The following is a 20806-nucleotide window of genomic DNA, read 5'->3' as shown; positions in this document are numbered from 1 at the left end:
ACAGACAGCACTCAAGTCCACAAGCGAAGGGTAAAGGTGAGAGGAGGAGAGCGTGTAGATAGTTGGAAGAAGGCATTATATATACATTGAGCAAAGTGATCATGCTGTTTGAATGTGGCTGCTAGGAAAGTGAACTGTTTTGCGTGTGATCAGGGGTGAATTGAATATGAATGACAGTCATCCAATATGCTGTAATAGAAATAAGGCCATACTCCTAAAAAAAATAATCCTCCCTCATCTTAAACGGCACCGACCGCCACTGACACACAGTGAAACACAAATCTACTGTCTCGTTTTAAATCCCTTTACAATACAATCTATTGTACAGTACTGTACATGTTCCAATATAAGCCTCTACTTTGATTCTACCTTGTAGTATGTCAAATGTGCACACAGGTTGGAAAAGGATCAAAATAGGTAACATCTGCAGCTTGGAGATAACAGTGATTCATTAGACAGGTCAAACAGCATATGAGATGTGGGGAGAAGAGAGACTGTGTTTATTTTTTATTTACCCTTTATTTAACTAGGCAAGTCAGTTAAGAACAAATTCTTATTTACAATGACAGCTCTAAGAACAGTGTGTTAATTGCCTTGTTCAGGAGCAGAACGACAGATTTTTACCTTGTCAGCTCAGGGATTTGATTTTGTAACCTTTCAGTTACTGGCCCAACGCTCTAACCACTAGGCTACCTGCCGCCCCAGGCGGTGTGTAAAGCAACAAGAGAACAGATACTAAGTAAATCAGACAGGAGACAAGATAGAAGGTAGCAGAGAGAGAGAGAATGAGAGAGAGGTTCCCTGGGGAGTAAGGGGAACACATCCAATATTAGAGGAACCCAGTGGGGGCTGGGGCGGAGTGGGGAGTATCACCACTACCGGAACAGATGCTGACCTGCCAAATGCTAACCTAATGCGCCGGGGCTCTGAAAGGCTGGAGAGACGCGCTGTCTAGACTATGCAACATGAGTCTGCCGTGAGACATGGAGCATTTCTATACAGGTGGCGTTTCCAGGTGCGTTTTAAATTGCACCTTTTATACTGATGGCGGACATTGCCATCTCATTCATCACACTGTAATAGGGGAGATCAGAGTACAGACCTTTCACCCTGTTTCTAGTAGTGCAGCTGGGACTGGGACCGGGATGATGTACTCAACTGAACTCCACGCAGTCAAGAGACCAGGAAGGTCTATAATGCATGGGCCCTCCCACCAGGCCATTATTGTACACAAAATAACCACTTCCAAAAAAGGTTTGTCACAAATTGTTTATCACAAATCAGACTAATTAAAATCAGGGACACATATGTTGATTAGCATAACATACTTTGTTTAGCACTTGTTTGCATATCATGCCTGATACTGGGACAAGCTCTGTAGGCATGTTTCCAATGTGCTATAACCTCAGTTTTGTGTCTGGCAACATGTAACATATCAAACAAATGTAGGCCCGCTAAGCATACTTTGACAAGGAAGACTGCATACATCATTTCAGTAGAACAATGGTTATAACAACTTTAATTAGTGTGATATTCTTGCCCACACGAACTGGATTGAAAGACATTGAATTATACCTCGATCATAAGGTTACAACAAGTCCACATCTGGAGCCTGAGGTCACATCAACATGCACTTGGGTCTGAGGCTCCTATGTCAGATATGTGTTCTGCTTAGGGGCCAAGCCCAAGAGGGAGCCCATAGCCAGTCAGACACACACGCTAACCCCTGAGGGGGCGGGAGAGACAGTGGGTAGAAAAACACAAGAGATTTGACTTATTCCTCATCACTGCTGCAAACAGACCACCCAGTGTCTTGCCCTTGACGAAAGGCCAATGCTGTTCTATTCTGTGTGGAGTTGAGTTTGAAAAATGTCTTTCCTCTCTCTGTCTAAACAGCATGTACTGTTGCTGAGGGGTCAGTCTGAATGATTATGCGACATTGGAGTGGAAGAGTATGTACTGTACATATGCAGTGTTTTCCCTAGGATTTCTTTCAGCACTGATGGCAAAGGGTAGTGGGGGGGGGTGCATTGCAACTAGTGTTAGTTAGTGCAATGTTAGTGCAATGCCATACTAGCTGTTCACGTAGACTTCCAGTCATTGAGGAAACAACTATGCATTTAAAAGAGTGTCTCGGCAGAACTATATACACTATCGTTCAAAAGTTTTGGGTCACTTAGAAATGTCCTTGTTTTTGAAACAAAAGCAATTGCTTTGTCCACTAAAATAACATCAAATTGATCAGAAATACAGTGTAGACATTTTTAATGTTGTAAATGTAGCTGGAAACGGTAGATTTTTTTATGGAATATCTACATAGACGTACAGAGGCCCATTATCAACAACCATCACTCCTGTGTTCCAATGGCATGTTGTGTTAACTAATCCAAGTTGATCATTTTAAAGGCTAATTGATCATTAGAAAACCCTTTTGCAATTACGTTAGCACAGCTGAAAACTGTTGTCTGATTGAAGAAGCAATAAAACTGTCCTTTAGACTAGTTGAGTATCTGTAGCATCAGCATTTGTGGGTTCGATTACAGGCTCAAAATGGCCAGAAACAAATAACTTTCTTCTGAAACTCGTCAGTCTATTCTTGTTCTGAGAATTGAAGGCTATTCCATGTGAGAAATTGCCAAGAAACTGAAGATCTCGTACAACGCCGTGTACTACTCACCTCACAGAACAGCTCAAACTGGCTCTAACCAGAATAGAAAGAGGAGTGGGAGGCCCCAGTGCACAACTGAGCAAGAGGACAAGTACATTAGAGTGTCTAGTTTGAGAAACAGACGCCTCACAAGTCCTCAACTGGCAGCTTCATCATCACCCGCAAAACACCAGTCTCAGTGTCAACAGTGAAGAAGCGACTCCGGAATGCTGGCCTTTAAGGCAGAGTTCCTCTGTCCAGTGTCTGTGTTCTTTTGCCCATTTTAATTAATCTTTTATTTTTATTGGCCACACACATATATATATATATATATATATATATATATATATATATATATATATATATATATATATGTGTGTGTGTGTGTGTGTGTGTGTGTGTGTGTGTGTGTGTGTGTGTGTGTGCCAGATCACACACAACACTGCGTCAGATTTTTAGCAACAGTGACAACAATTTCGCTACGATGGGCCCCCGCAGCTAATGAATATAGGGGAAACACTAATATAGGAAAAAAACTAAACTCATTCCAAAATCTTCCTAAATTCGGTCCTGCAGTGACATGTCAAACATTTTTGGCACAGCGGGTAGTGCTATCACTTTTGGGAACGCTTTTGGGAAAGAGGAGCCATGGGTGGAACAGTAGAGCCTGAGGCTACTGCTTTATTGATTCATATTCAGTCTGTGTGCGTGCCATGCTGGTCCACATATTTTTAGTTATCAGATACATGTTGGATACTAGCTCTACTCATCCATAATACATGGAAATTGAAGACAACTATATTTTGCCAAAGTTACAGTATATGTATGAAAGGTGGTTTGATATTGCTGGAAAAGGATCAAGAAGGATCTCGTTTTCGGCAATGCTGGTGTTTAATCAAATGTTTGGACACCTCAAGATGATTCTGATGAGAGGTATTTGGATAGGTAGAAGGCCTAGCATGTGGTTGGTAGTTTGAGTTAAATTAAAATATGTTTCTGTGGGCACTGTGGCCAATGTGTTTAGGAGTTCTGGATCACTGGGACTGAGAGGGAGAGTGATTACCCTGGATGTGTGGGCATGTTTCACAGTAGCTTCCTCTGCCTTCATATTTATTTGTACTTGTCGTACAAACCCAAGCATGCCTTCATGATGAGTAGTGTTTTTACTTCATGAAAAATGTAGTTAGTCATTATGCTGTGAACAGCCCATAAAAACACCCGCAATGAATGTGTGGAACATTTCATGACCTTCCACAAGAATTATTTAAAGAATAAACACAACTGCTATTGTTTATACTGCACAGAATGTATTGTATATAGAGAGAATATAGGCATAAATTACTGTTGTAAAGAACGGGAATAAAACATGTCTTGAAGAGCACTGCCTTACATGAACCAGTCAGCAGTCACCATTCTCAGAGGCCCATGTTTGAACTGGGCACTGGGTCCATGTTAGCCCAAATGTGTGAGTGTTAACAGTATTCAACCTTGTCCAAGTGCTCTCAATCATAGGAACTCATTGCTGGAACACTATTGCTCATGTCATTTCAAACATGTCAAATTAATGGGGGTGAACATAAATCACTTGACATGTTTAGTAGCTACTTGTTAATAGCTAACAGTTAAACTACAACCAATTTGTGCAGCAGCCCTATTGGCAAACTACAATTAAAGATCAGAATTGATTCATACATAGTTTTAACCCATAACGTTGGAGTGTGTGCAGACGTCTGAACACCATGAGGGATGTGTAGGGTGGAGGAGGGGGGAGTGACTCATGAAGGGAGACACATCAGGGGTTTCACTGAGATATATTTGTATTCAGAGACTCACTCATCGTAACCATGACGGTAGTAGCTACAGTACACTGTAGAGGTCAACCGATTATGATTTTTCAATGCCAATACCGATTATTGGAGGGCCAAAAAAGCCGATACCGATTAATCGGTCATTTTTTTATTTTTTTATTTGTAATAAGGACAATTACAACAATACTGAATGAACACTTATTTTAACTTAATATAATACATCAATAAAATCAATTTAGCCTCAAGTAAATAATGAAACATGTTCAATTTGGTTTAAATAATGCAAAAACAAAGTGTTGGAGAAGAAAGTAAAAGTGCAATATGTGCTATGTAAGAAAGCTAACGTTTCAGTTCCTTGCTCAGAAAATGAGAAAATATGAAAGCTGGTGGTTCCTTTTAACATGAGTCTTCAATATTCCCAGGTAAGACATTTTAGGTTGTAGTTATTATAGGAATTATAGGACTATTTCCCTCTATACCATTTTGTATTTCATTAACCTTTGACTATTAGATGTTCTTATAGGCACTTTAGTATTGCCAGTGTAACAGTATAGCTTCCGTCCCTTTCTCGCTCCACCCTGGGCTCGAACCAGCAACACAACGACAACAGCCACCATCGAAGCAGCGTTACCCATGCAGAGCAAGGGGAACAACTACTAGAAGGCTCAGAGCGAGTGACGTTTGAAACGCTATTAGCGCGCGCTAACTAGCTAGCCCTTTCACTTCGGTTACACCAGCCTCATCTCGGGAGTTGATAGGCTTGAAGTCATAAACAGCGCAATGCTTGACGCACAAGGAAGAGCTACTGGCAAAACGCACGAAAGTGCTGTTTGAATTAATGTTTACGCGCCTGCTTCTGCCTACCACCGCTCAGTCAGATACTTAGATACTTGTATGCTCAGTCAGATTATATGTAACGCAGGACACACTAGATAATATCTAGTAATATCATCAACCATGTGTAGTTAACTAGTGATTATGATTGATTGTTTTTTATATTTTTATAAGGTTAATGCTAGCTAGCAACTTACCTTGGCTTACTGCATTCGCGTAACAGGCAGTCTCCTTGTGGAGTGCAACGAGAGAGAGGCAGGTCATTATTGCGTTGGACTAGTTAACTGTAAGGTTGCAAGATTGGATCCCCCGAGCTGACAAGGTGAAAATCTGTCGTTCTACCCCTGAACGGGGCAGTTAACCCAGGCCGTCATTGAAAATAAGAATGTGTTCTTAACTGACTTGCCTAGTGAAATAGTTTAAAAAAAAAAAAGTTTTTTAAAAATATATATATTTTTAAAGAAATCGGCAAATCGGCGACCAAAAATACCGATTTCCGATTGTTATGAAAACTTGAAATTGGCCCTAATTACCATGCCGATTAATCGGTCGACCTCTAGTACACTGCCTCAAAAAGGATTCCCTGGTGTGGAGGGTGCTCATGATGTTTGTAAAGAACACTTCCATGGAGAACGGGGGAGTAAGCCCATCAATGACTGAGTGAATAAGTGACTGTGGTTGAGGAGATTGCCTCTTTATATATTAATTCCAGGACACAAACCAGTGCAACATATTCTGCTTTTGTGTGTCATTATGTAATTTCAGATCTACAGGCAACCAACCAGATCCACTGATGTGTCAGAAACTGCCATGGTACAGCCCAGACAAGCCTTACTGATTGTCTCTGGCACCAATAAATCAGAATTAAACTCATGTTTACTAGCCTTTTGGAAATTGAACAGTGTAAGCACAATGAAAAAGTCACACATGCAGAACATTACAGCCTTTGTACGTAGGAGTCAACAGACTTCAGTATTCATTACCTCTTTAGCTATAATATAGGAACGCTGACATCAGAATATAATGAACAATTGTGCTGACTGGAAGCTCAAGTGGGGTCTACCATCTACATTAGTAAAGAGCACTGTTCGCCTCATTTACAGTTTTGCAGAAACTGAATACAACAACATGTTGGGGATTGGGAGCTATACATTGTATAGTACTTTTCACTAGATTGAAGAATGCACAAAGTCAATTGATCCACATTGTATCTTCAAAACAATTCAGACCATCCATAAGGCATCAGTGACAAAGCAATTGAAAAAGTTTGACTTGACAATCAGAGGAGATCTGGCCTTCTCTTTCTTAAAGGGAATTCCCCAGACTACTTTAATCATAAATACTGTCAGAATCTTGCATCACATCAGTGTTATTGTGATACAGGCAGAAGGTAGCCTAGTGGTTAAGAACGTTGGGCCAGTAACTGAAAGGTTTCTGGTTTGAATCACAGAGCTAGCTGGGTGAAAATGATGTTGATGTGGCTTTGAGCAAGGTGCTTAACCTTAATTTCAACTGTAAATCGCTCTGGATAAAAGTGTCTTCTAAATATGTCAAATGTAATGATTCCTTAGACATGAGTTTGGTCAGATTTACACAGAGATATTGAAAGAAGAGGTTTGGACATTGTCCTCCTCTCATCCAGATCATGCACTGATTTCAGCAATTTTAATAGTATGCAGATTCCTGTTCGCCAAGTTGGGAAAATGCAGCAACAATAATGATGAGTCCAGGGGACAATGGAGATATATGTGAACAATTATGTGATCATGATGCCACACTTGACATGGTCTAAGAAGATCTATTCCTGGCTTCCTTTTTTAACATTATATTCATAATCCACCCTTTAACCTTGAGTGTATGAGAGTTCTTATCCAGCAAATCATATCCATTTCCCAGGGACTAAGAGAAGAGAATCTGGTGGTGGTGTGTGCTCAGAGATGTCATGCCCACAGGGTGCACAGGGCCACGTGCCCCCTCAGGTTAACTAACAAAGTAAAACAAAACAAAAAACGGTTACATTAAAAAATATATAAAACAAATAATTACTAAACTTCATTTTTTTGCCCATGTTTTATCATAATTATTTATAAAAATATCTGTCAGCTGTATTTTGAGGAGGGGGCACACTGACTAGACAAGGCAAAGAGTACCTCTTTGTGGTTCCTTCTGAGATGCATGGATCCCGTCAGTAGAGGAGATTGTAGAGCAGAGACGGAAGAGGATCCCTATTTTTTTCTGTTTCAATGGAATTCAATGAGCTAAGTAGACCAGACCCAGCTGGTATCGCATTGGTGTCTATGGGGGTGCAACACCCTTAAGTAGACCAGACCCAGCTGGTATCGCATTGGTGTCTATGGGGGTGCAACACCCTTAAGTAGACCAGACCCAGCTGGTATCGCATTGGTGTCTATGGGGGTGCAACACCCTTAAGTAGACCAGACCCAGCTGGTATCGCATTGGTGTCTATGGGGGTGCAACACCCTTAAGTAGACAGGAGCGGACAATTTTTTTCAATGGTAAACGGCCTGAATCGACTATATTCACAGAGTACCCACCATCTTCAGTTTAGAGGGACACACACGGCGTAGCTGACGGTTTTGGACAGGACTCACAGGAGGTATGTTTGGAAATGAATTTGATCACCAAGAAGCCCTATCAGGCTATCAAGTTTGAGTAGCTAGCTTTCTATCCTGGCTGGCATCACTGACGTAGCAGAAACCCCCGCAGCCCACGCAAGGCGGGGGGGCCCCACGAGCTCTGGGGGCCAATGCCCTGTCATGTCACACCTACAGTATGTCTAAATTTGATACATTTTTTAAAGAAATACATTTGACAGGAACTCTCCTTTTTAATGTACACATGTAGCAAGTGAACTATTTGTGTTGTCCAGTCTGCATGGTATTAGGTGAGAGAGACAGACAACATAGTTGTCATGCATCTAATTACCTATTTCTAAGCGGTGCCAGTGGTAGCAGCCTCAGCCTCCGCACCTAATTGGCTATCAAGTTCAGAAATGTGTGCGTTGTTCAAAGATGGATAAACAAAAGGCAAGACCAAGTGGTGCACAAAAATAACTGATCAAATGCGTGTCAAATCTCGACCGACGAAACACCTAACAGGTGGAAGCTAGGAGGCCTACTTTTGCAGCAGCTAGCACTAGCAGCCTCCCATTCCTGACAGAGACCACACTGCTCGGGCCCGGCAATGATAGTGGCCTTGCTCCTCCTCATCTTCCTACCCTTAAGAATAGTGACAGTTCCTCTAGTGAGAGTGCAGGACCTCGTTCTTCTCCTCTCCCAGAAAACCAGCAGTGCTCATGAGAGCGACCCCCCTTCTGTGAACACTGGTAAGCTTACGAGTGATGAGACGGATAGCCCCAACAGCGTGGAGTACGAGTTCCAATGTGTAATATATATATTACCAGTCAAAAGTTTGGACACACCTACTATTTCTTTATTTGTCCTATTTTCTACATTGTAGAATAATAGTGAAGACATGAACTATGGAATAACACATATGAAATCATATAGCAAGCAAAAAAGTGTTAAACAAATTCAAATATATTTTATATTTGAGATTCTTCAAATAGCCACCTTTTACCTTGATGACAGCTTTGCACACTATTGGCATTCTCTCAACCAGCTTCATGAGGCAGTCACCTGGAATGCATTTCAATTAACAGGTGTGCCTTGCTAAAAGTTAATTTGTGGAATTTCTTTCCTTCTTAATGTGTTTGAGACAATCAGTTGTGTTGTGACAAGGTATCGGTGGTATACAGAACATAGCCCTATTTAGTCATAGGACAAGTCCATATTATGGCAAGAACAAGTGCAGTCGCACTTACCATCAAACGCTTTGATGAAACTCGCTCCCATGAGGACCGTCACAGGATAGGAAGACCCAGAGTTACCTCTGCTGCAGAGCATAAGTTCATTAGAGTTAACTGCACCTCATATTGCAGCCCAAATAAATGCTTCACAGAGTTCAAGTAACAGACACATCAACTGTTTAGAGGAGACTGCGTGAATCAGGCCTTCATGGTCTGCAAAGAAACCTCTACTATAGGACACCAATAATAAGAAGAGACTTGCTTGGGCCAAGAAACTTGAGCAATGGACATTAGACTGGTGGAAATCTGTCCTTTGGTCTGATGAGTCCCAATTTGATATTTTTGGTTCCAACCTCCGTGTCTTTGTGAGACGCAGAGTAGGTGAACGGATGATCTCCACATGTGTAGTTCCCCCTGTGAAGCATGGAGGAGGAGGTGTGATGGTGTGGGGGTGCTTTGCTGGTGACAATGTCAGTGAGTTATTTAGAACTAAAACCACACTTAACCAGTATGGCTACCATGGCATTCTGCAGCGATACGCCATCCCATCTGGTTTGCACTTAGTGGGACTATCAGTGACCCAATACACCTCCAGGCTGTGTAAGGGCTATTTGACCAAGAAGGAGAGTGATGGAGTGTTGCATCAGATGACCTGGCCTCCACAATCACCTGACCTCAACCAAATTGAGATGGTTTGGGATGAGTTCGAACGCAGAGTTAAGGAAAAGCAGCCAACGAGTGCTCAGCATATGTGGGAACTCCTTCAAGAGTGTAGGAAAAGCATTCCAGGTGAAGCTTGTTGAGAGAATGCCCATAGTGTGCAAAGCTGTCATCAAGGCAGAGTGGCTATTTTTAGAATATAAAATACAAAATATTTCATTATTTATTTCATAGTTTTTATGTCTTCACTATTATTCTACAATTTGGAAAATAGTCAAAATAAACCAAAACCCTTGAATGAGTAGGTGTGTCCAAACTTTTGACTGGTACTATATATATATATTTTGCTGGTAAAAAAAAAATATATATAACCAGCTAAATACTGTATATAGCTAGAAAACTCTAGTAAACTAATCCCTAGTAAGCTATTGTTTTGACGGAGGACTTACTGTATTTTTTGGCATTAATAGACTGGTTTTACACAGCACAAACTTTCCATCCAAGCTGCGAGAGAGCTCGATGACGGCAAAGGTAGGCTATAGGCCTAAAGGACAGTTGTATATTTTGAAAAAATCTATTGGTTACTGTATATTACTTTTACAATCAGCAACATTTTTTAAATGTATTTTTTTATTTAACTAGGCAAGTCAGTTAAGAACAAATTCTTATTTTCAATGACGGCCTAGGAACAGTGGGTTAACTGCCTTGTTCAGGGGCAGAACGGCATATTTTTACACTGTCAGCTCAGGGATTCAATCTTGCAACCTTTCGGTTACTAGTCCAACGCTCTAACCACTAAGCTACCTGCCGTTTGAATTTCCCACTTTAATTACTGAACAAGTAAACTCATTATTGACGACATCCAGCATTCTAAATAGCAGGATTGTGACACCGTTGGGTTACAGCTTCGTGAAACACAACATTAGGCTTAAGAGAAAATGTTGACCAAATAAAAAATAATCCATTAAAGCAAAGCTATAGGCTACTACAAGCACTATCACCACATAATCTGATAGGCAGCCGTGTAGACGTCACAATTTCAGAACCATGGACAGCGATCGGTTGTCTATACATTTTTTTTGGGGGGGGGGGGGGGGGGGGGGGGGTCCGCCTTAGCAGGGGTCCAGAGAAACTGAGCTTCGCCAGAGGCACGCATGTCTGCTGGTAGACTTTACAAAAGCAAGCAATTACTAAATAACACTCATTGCTCTCAATCTTTTACCCAGATTTTAGCAGAAATGCAAGGAAGCGTATTTAGTTTATTTAAAAAAAGAACCATCAGTGAGGAGGATATCGACAGCTCAAAAAGTATGCTTAGATATGCAGAAAAATAGCCACCATTTCACATAGAATTAAGCGTGATGATTATGTCTCTGGCAGTTTCATAACCCCCCCCCCAGCCATCATCACCTACTTTAAGCCCCTCAGATGTTTGGGGTGCATGACGCATCAATGTGTTCTGAGTGGCATGATGATGGTGACCCACGCTGGATGAGATGTTACAGCTAGAGCACTTGTCTCGTACCAGACGTGAACATGTTCTCACCTCATAAGCCCAGTGTTAGCCCAGATAAAGTCCAGTGGAGGAAAGAGAGACTTGTCTGTCCACAGAGCTCCAGATGTTGCACCAGTCTGCAGCCCTGGCCAGATGGGACACAGCTGTACTATATTGAAGCAACGCTAGCCTACATCACAGCACTGACACTAGACCTGAACCTGACATAGCAAACCAACCTCACCCATTACATGCAATCTACAGACCTCATACAGACTAACCCACTCCGAACTGTGCTCCTTCTCCTCAACCATTTTCAGAATAACAACAAAGTATTGCCAGATTTGCCTCTATAAAATACTAATATACAAGTAGGAGTAGGAATAGGGTATAAAATACCCATGTCAGAGAACAGTATTCGACAATCCAGAATTGTATGGGACATTACCCATGATGATGATTTATTTTAAAACATCACTCATCATGACAGAGTTGAATGATAGTCAGCCCTGGAGTTCAACGGAGAGGGCAATCCATCTGAACCCATAATCAGGATTGTTTAATACTGCCATCTGTGCAAATAAGTGTGTGTAGTAAAACATTTACAGCTGTACAAGTGTTTTCACCCCAACTACTGCCATCTGGTCCTACACATCAATATTTGACAGTGTTTTCACTGAAAGATCACAGAACATGAAACATGAAGAATGGTGCGCAACGAGATGAGAAAATGACAACAGAATTAGATATTTATTAATATCTTATTGATATGAAGTAATAGCTGATCAGGCCATCTGTGACACAACAATTCTTAACAAAACGAAGGCCGGTTATATCATCCATCTCTAGTCTATTGAGCAGGTTGACGTTTATTGTCATGAGTTTTGCCCTGGAGACAGAACTGAGTGGTTTACGCTAGATGGGCCAGCTGCAAAGTAAAAAATTGGCTATATTGCAAACATTAATGACAAAAAACAACAACATTTTTTACATTTAAAGTTGGGGTTAGGCATTAGGGCTAGCAGTGTGGTTACGGTTAAGGTTAGGGTTAGGTTTTATGACTTTGTGGCTGCGCCAGCTAGTGACCACTCTGCAGAGCTGCCTCCAGTACATGAGTCATCTCAATAAACGTCAACAGCATGAGAGGAGTCTTTTAGGCAATGAACAATGATTGCCCAATAGTCACTCGGTCAGAAACAACAAGAATCAATGAATACATCTTTGTCCTTCACAAACCAAAAAGCTTTGGTAAAAACATGAATTTACTTCAAAAGAGATTCAAAAGTCAAACAATACACTTTGAGTAGTAAACTATCCTACACAAAGAGAATCATGGTGAGCCAAAACCCTCTATGAGTAAACATTTTGGCATTCCTACCCAAAATAACAGCTATTCATCACCAAGGTCTGTGCAACACAGGGTTGGTGGATGGGGTTCAGTACCCTACATTGTATCTTCAGCAGTGTGATAATTCAAAGACTACACTGTCTGCACCGCCGGCCGATGTGGAGGAACTGCACACTCACTTGTCGTCGCAGTAGCAAAAGCCACAGCTTTGAAAAACTCATCTGTATGTGTTTGTGACTCTCTTGCGGATTTGCCCTCTTTACAAGAAACAGGATTTGGTTACACTTAGTAAACACACTTCATGTTGTGCCACGACAAGTTTTGAAAGCGGTCTGGGTTTTTTCATAGGAAATTAATCTTTGATTAAAAGCATGTGGGGCATTAGCCTGCACTGGGTTGAGACCCAGCTGTGCTTTCTTCAAACCAATATAATTAGCCTTATATGAAATGTAAAAGCTGCAACTAACCATGAGAAAAGCTCAAAAGGGGAGAAAATAGTCTCAACAATTGCATACAAAATTCACTGAATCAAACCTCTGATGAAAATGTTAAAACACATGAACCAGCTGTTACATATTAGTTTGAGGTCTTCACAGTAACTGAACTACACACTGTAAATATTTTGGATCTGGTACATTGTGATTCAGAGTAACAAACAAAATTCACAATGATTCTCCATCTTTTCCGTTCAGTTCGTTATGGCCAGTTTCAAATAGTTTTCATTGGGAAGTCTTAAATTGTGACTTCATGAAAGTTGTGACTAGCCTGGTTATCACTATCCAATCTGTGGCCATCAGATGGAAACCAAAGAACTTGTCAATATAAAATATTTTCACAGTTTTTTTTATTGTTATAATGTAATCTGATGGAAAGAGAACATCCAGTGCAGCTTTGGGAATCAGTGTTACTATGGAGACAACTCTGGTCATGTCAACACACTCCAAGAAGACTTCAAACAAAGACTGGGCCCTTTCAGCAAGAGTTATGAGAAGAAACATCTTTAAGTGCTGGGTTTTCCTCTGTCTGAACACAACAAACAGTATATAGCCTCTTTAAACAATAGCCAAGATGCCTGTCATATGACTCATTGGTTTCTCTCTTTAAACTATAAAAATTAATATTGAGAAAATATTATTCTTACTACTCCCAAGCTCAAATTGTTCCCACAAAAGGTCAGAAACCAGAAATCCCTTTTTGACTAAGCAATGGAATGAATCTCAAATAACTGAGAGATTGGCAATCAGCTGCACTGTTCTAGAGATGGTTTGATAAGATATTTTAAATTTGTGCTGCAGGACCCATACATATGGGGGAAGTTCATAAAAAACACTCCATAAAGTGGATAAGTAATAAATCGAATCAAATAGACATACAATACTCTAGGCTGTAGCCAGCCAATTCATGTATTACATGCAAAATCAAATATGAATTAGTACATAAGGCCAGAAATAATAAACTAAGATAGTGTCACTGACTTAAAGAATACATGAAAATACCAGGGGGAAAAGCATGTGCTCTTTCAGCTTTTACCTTGAGGCTCCAAACATACAGTTCAACACCCCCACATTCTTGACCTCTCAGGAGAAAAGCTAATGTAAGTCTGAGGCCCTCAGTTTTCTCCTTTTCTTCACTAATCCCAAGTCATTTGGTCCTCCTCATGCAGACTCTTAATATGTCTTGGCTGTGTGATGGCCGTGGATGTCCGCAATGGTATAAGTTCATAGTTACCACTCTTGTCATGGTGAAATAGCATGAAGGGAGAAACATCTGAAGCTGCAGCATTATAGCAGCAGGTTGGCAAACTGAATCAATGGTAAAACACGGTCACCGGCTGAAACTTGTTAATAAATCCCAATATACTGTATAAGAAAAACTAATTTCAGCTGCCATATTACAATCCAACATGCAAGGCACACCTTCATCAGCTACCTGCAAACAGGGAACTGATTTACCATACAATTCTAGAACAATTGTTAGAATGGCATTCGTGTTGAAGGGTAGCCTACATTGGTGATGCATGGTTAGTCAGTTTGAGAAAGATAAAACAGAAAGTAGCATATATTGTTTTATATCTTGTGCCTTTGCTTTTCTTGAAATAAAAACGCTACTTTAACAGAACATCTGTATGTAATATAGTAAAAAATCAAATGATTATTGTAGTTAATTCTACATCAATTAGGAAATTCAAGAAATGAAACAGATCATAATTCATATCAAGTCGAGGCCACCTTGTTTCAGGGAGTACAGAATGTGTGGTCTACAACAATTACAAGACTTGCACGTATGTACAACTACATGCAATTAAATCCGAACAAATCTAGGAACCTTCAAATGATTTACACATACTGCACATGTGTCCATTAATTTGAATGTAGCCACAGGTGCAGATGTAGATTTGATCAAAACTCCCAACAATATCAAAAGTAAATGATTGACAACTCAGAAATGCAGTTCAAAAGATAGCCACTGAATATGCCCTCCACTATGCGAATACTGTATATGTCTCTCGTACTTTCTTTATCTCTGTCTTTTTCAGCAAAGCCCTTGTACTTCATCCTTCAGTGGATATTACAAATCAAAAAGGGAACCCCCTCATCCCTGTAAGTGAGTTTTATAGCTCTCTAAAATTTGACTAAATCACAAAGAAAGACAAACTGGGATGTGTTTGCTAAAGCATAAGTCATACAAGGCTTTCCAACATTACACATTTTTTTTCCATAAGCCAAGCTGCACTGAAACTGACATCAAACACTTTGCATATCAACAAAGGGCCTGGGACGTTTCACACACGCCTTATCTCATCTAGTCCCAGTAATGTCTCACAGCTGCTTTCAGTAAGGCAGTCACGAAGGCCTTTGGATGTTGCTCTGCGAGAAACTAAGATACTGGATCTTCACAAATGATACAGTCATAATCAGCTGTCTCTATGGCATCAAAAGACAAAAGAGGGAAAGAGAGATAAAATGAGTGGAAAACAAACTTTTCTCAAAAGAAGAGATTCATTTATGGATGTTTACTTTTGGGATGTAGAACGTCATTGGGTTTTCAGAGAATCTTGGTCCATGAGACAATTTACTCATAACACAGACACCATGCACGTGATGTCGTTGAGTCCTTCATCAACTTTAGTTATTGAAAGATCAGACAGCTCAATTATCTGTGCCATTTGGCTTTCCCAAATCACTCTCAACAGATAACCTCGCAGAACACGATTCTGGATATGACACACTCTTCTGAAATATTTTAGGAGACAGTCTAACAGTATATGATCATCTGGTTGTTTCAAAGAAAAAACTGGAATGTTTTAACATCTTTAACACATGATCATGCTTTTTGTTGCCCCAACGTTCTTAGTTAGAGATTTTACAGGGTCCATAAAAAGTAACCCTCCCCCTCCAAAATACACATTCTTTTGAAGGCTTTTAAGGATTAAAAATAGATGTATGAGAGCCTGAAGGACATGGGCTTTCATTTATAAAACAATCATGCTCAAATCTGAGCATTAAGTGAGCATAGGCCATCATCACACAAGGTTCCAGATTGCTACATTTGAACATGAACCCATGATCAAATCTAAATTCAAACCTCTGCTCGTGCATGATGATCTCCTGTGGTGAACAAGTGGCATTGCTTGACATGATCTCATACCCTATGTACACTATACTACCTTCACAACACAAACTAGGTCCAGGAGAGACACTTGTGTAGTGTAGAGACGGATACAAATCTCTCTTTGAGAGATGTCTCCCACACTACCTCTGGGGGGAGACATCTACACCATGAGTGGTACAGTGTAAAGACAACAGCTCTCTCACGCCCTGCAAGAATTACCTTAATTACCTTAATACCAGCAGACAACATTTTTGCTCTGTTACCCAAATAAAAAATTTAAGGCTTTTAAAATACAGTATTCAGACCCCTTGACTTTTCCCATATTTTGTTAAGTTACAGCATTTTATACACATGTATTTAAAACATGTTTTACTCATCAATCCACACACAATACCCCATAATGACAAAGCGAAAACAGCTTTTAATAGTTTTTTTGCAAATGTATTAAAAACCGAAAGTAGGAATACCTTATTTATTCAGACCTTTTGTTATGAGACTTGAAATTGAGCTCAGGTGCATCATGTTTCCATCATCATCACTGTCTTGATTGGAGTCCGCCTGTGGTAAATTCAATTGATTGGACATGATTTGGAAAGGCACACACCTGTCTATATAAGGTCTCACAGTTGATGGTGCATGTCTGAGCAAAAACCAAGCCATGAGGTCGAAGGAATGATCTGTAGAGCGCTGAGACTGGATTGTGTCGAGGCACAGATCTGGGGAAGGATACCAAAACAATTATGCAGCATTGAATGTCTCCACGAACACAGTGGACTCCATCATTCTTAATTGGAAAATGTATGGAACCACCAAGACTCTTACTAGAGCTGGCCACCCTGCCAAACTGAGCAATCGGTGGAGAAGGGCCTTGGTCAGGGAGGTGAACAACATCCTGATGGCCACTCTGACAGAGTTCCTCTGTGGAGATGGGAGAACCTTCCAGAAGGACAACCATTTCTGCAGCACTCCACCAATCAGGCCTTTATGGTATAGTGGCCAGACGGAAGCCAATCCACAGTAAAAGACAGATACATGGCTGCCCACTTGGAGTTTGCCAAAAGGCACCTAAAGACTCTCAGACCATGAGAAACAAGATTCTCTGGTGTGATAAAACCAAGATTGTACACTTTGGCCTGAATGCCAAATGTCACATCTGGAGGAAACCTGGCACCATCCCTACGGTGAAGCATGGTGGTGGCAACATCATGCTGTAGGGATATTTTTCAGTGGCAGGGACTGGGAGACTAGTCAGGATCGACGGAACGATGAACAGAGTAAAGTACAGAGTGATCCTTGATTTAAACCTGCTCCAGGACCTCAGACTGGGGTGAAGGTTCACCCTCCAACAGGACAACACCCCTTAGCACACATAGCTAAGACAACACAGTAGTAGCTTTGGGACAAGTCTCTGAATGTCCTTGAGTGGCCCAACCAGAGCCCGGACTTGAATTCGATCAAACATCTCTGGAGAGACCTGCAAATAGCTGTGCAGCAACGCTCCCCATCCAACCTGGCAGAGCATGAGAGGATCTGCAGAGATGAATGGGAGAAATTCCTCAAATACAGGTGTGCCAAGCTTGTAGCGTCATACCCAAGAAGACTTTGTGGCGGTAATCGCTGCCAAAGGTGGTGTAAAGCTCGCCGCCATTGGGCTCTGGAACAGTGGAAATGCATTCTCTGGAGTGATGAATCCCGATTCACAATCTGGGAGTCCGACGGACGAATCTGGGTTTGGCGGATGCCAAGAGAACGCTACCTGCCAGAGGGATTAGTGAAACTGTAAAGTTTGGTAGAGGAATAATGGTCTGGGGCTGTTTTTCATGTTTTGGGCTAGGCCCCTTAGTTCCAGTGAAGGAAAATCTTAATGCTCCAGCATATAATGACATTCTAGGCAATTGGTTTGTTGAGATCGATGTGGGAGAACTTGACTGGCCTGCAGAGCCCTGACCTCAACCCCATTGAACACCATTGGGATGAATTGGAAGGGCAACTGCAAGCCAGGCCTAATCACGCAACATCAGTGCTCAATCTCACTAATGCTCTTGTGGCTGAATGGAAGCATGTTCCATCATCTAGTGGAACGCCTTCCCAGAAGAATGGAGGCTGTTACGGCAACAAAGGGGGAACCAACTCCATATTAATGCCCATGGTTTTGGAATGAGATGTTCGATGAGCTGGTGTCTACATACTTTTGGTCATGTAGTGTATCTACCCATTTGTGTATCATTGCATTAATCTAATGTGGTCTCGAAGCATTTTGTATTATTTTGTATGTAAATCTGAGACACTCCATTTAGTGTGATATGTTACGGTTCATATGGTATGTATTCATTTGTGGATGTTCATCACCCATTTTGTATGATATGTTACGAATTGCAATTCGTACAACATGTTACGAATTTGCAAAATTTACAATATGTTTCAAATTCGCAAAATGTATGATATGTTACGAATTCCAATTTGTTGTGGCTAACATACGGAGCTTCCAGACCGCATTGCCAGATCAAGCATAAATGGTCTTTTAGGGAAAGGGTTAGCTAACATGCTACTTGCAAAGTAGCTGAAAAGTAGTAAGTAGAGGCAAAGTTGCTAATTAGATAAAATGCTACATTTGTCCATGATGAGATTCAAACACGCAACTTTTTGGTTGCTAGACATTTACGTTATACGCAAACCCATCTACCCCGACCAACCAACCACCCTCCTTTCATTTTTGCCTTAAGTAAGCTTCCATCTTATGTAACCATACCAAACGTAACATACTCATTTGCGTGTCCTGGATTTACATTTACTATATTCGTTATTGTCTATGAGACCAATCTGATTAATCAAGTCTGCAACACTATATGCAATATGGTTTACATGAGAAGCTCCTGTATAGTTTGATTTGCTATCCTTATTTTGTTTGTCTATATACCTTGGTATTTACGGTATGCTAATAGTTGCACTCACACAATTTAGGAATGAGGCTTTGGCCACACCACATCCAAGGCCGGTGTAAACAGAAAAGTTGGTAATCTGATGTATCTAATGTAAATCCACCCTAAAGTCTCTATCAGTCAGCTGAGCTAACACAATCATGCTCAGATCAGTACCTATCGTGAATCCCCACAATATGTCCAGCTAGATGCACTGTAGGCCTACATCTTTCTGTACCAAAGTTTGCACAGCATACTACATCTACATCTTTATGTACCAAAGTATGCACAGCATACTACATCTACATCTTTCTGTACCTAAGTATGCACGGCAACCAATCAATTGACATTGCGTCTAAAAACTGTAGCTCTGAACACACAGATTCTTGCAAGGCACGTGAGTGGGTTTAAATAATTCTCAACAAAGAAAATCCCAACAAATATGCCAACAACTTGGTGCTAGACAGTTGTGGAAAAAGTACTAAATTGTCATACTTGAGTAAAAGTAAAGACACCTTAATAGAAAATGACTCAAGTAAAAGTGAAAGTCACCCAGTAACATACTACTTGAGTAAAAGTCTAAAAGTATTTAGTTTAAAAAATACTTAAGTATCATAAGTAAATGGAATTGCTAAAATGTACTTAAGTAGTAAAAGTAAAAGTATAAATCATTTGAAATTCCTTATATTAAGCAAACCAGGCTGCACAATTAGTATTTTTTTATTGACAAATAGCCAGGGGCACACTCCAACACTCAGACATAATTTACAAACGAAGCATTTGTGTTTAGTGAGTCCGCCAGGTCAGAGGCAGTAGGGATGACCAGGGATGTTCTCTTGATAAGGGTATGAGTTGGACCATTTTCCTGTCAAAATGTAATGAGTACTTTTTGGGTGTCAGGGAAAATGTATGGAGTAAAAAGTACATTATTTTCTTTAGGAATGTTGTGAAGTAAAAGGAAAAGTTGCCAAAAATATAAATAGTAAAGTACAGATACCCCAAAAAACAACTTAAGTACTACTTTAAAGTATTTTTACTTAAGTACTTTACACTACTGGTGCTAGGTAGCAAAAATTTCCACATCTTGCTTTGAGTGGCTCTTAGCCAAATTCGGAAAGCTTGTTCAATTCCCCATGCTGGGTTTTCTATTTGAACCTTCTAACCAAGGCTTTGGAGCACCTGTCAGCAATTTGGCAAATATGTTTTTCCACCTGCTACCTCGTTTTCCTCCCTTTGTTCCTCCAAGTGCTCACCCTACCCTTCCTCCTGGCACAGTTTCTGTGTGTTGTGGCTTTAAAACAATTCCAATTTGGGACAGCCAGAAAACAACATGAAACATGTTTCGTAAATGTGGGCCCACATCTGCTCTGCAGCAAGGTTGACAACTTGCTTTCACTTCTCCTCTATTTTTCATAGTCTCTTTCAAAACTCAAACCACTATAGAATGGGAATATGATGACTGGGCTGATAAACAGGCCTATATTATTTATTTGATTGATATAATAGCAGTGTTCATGATTTCAATCTATCTGAGTGAGGTTTAGGGAGGGTAGAAGGGAAGAAATGCAGGAAGATGTTTGATTTGGAAATTAATTATTTGTGATGGATGAGAACAAATTTGTTTTGATCAATCTCCTCGATATGCTTCTTGGTAA

General features: G+C 40.6%; 1 protein-coding gene across 3 annotated transcripts in view; it reads right to left on the bottom strand.

Moving 5' to 3' along the window:
• The window catches only part of LOC115105747 (ectodysplasin-A-like), a 61840-nt gene that overhangs the window by 34207 nt on the left and 6827 nt on the right, over positions 1–20806 (bottom strand). The gene's annotated exons all lie outside the window — the stretch shown is intronic.

This window comes from Oncorhynchus nerka, linkage group LG22 (assembly GCF_034236695.1).
Source record: "Oncorhynchus nerka isolate Pitt River linkage group LG22, Oner_Uvic_2.0, whole genome shotgun sequence".
NCBI lineage: Eukaryota > Metazoa > Chordata > Actinopteri > Salmoniformes > Salmonidae > Oncorhynchus > Oncorhynchus nerka.
The sequence above is the reverse complement of the archived record's forward strand: the minus strand, read 5'-3'. Positions and strand labels throughout refer to the sequence as shown.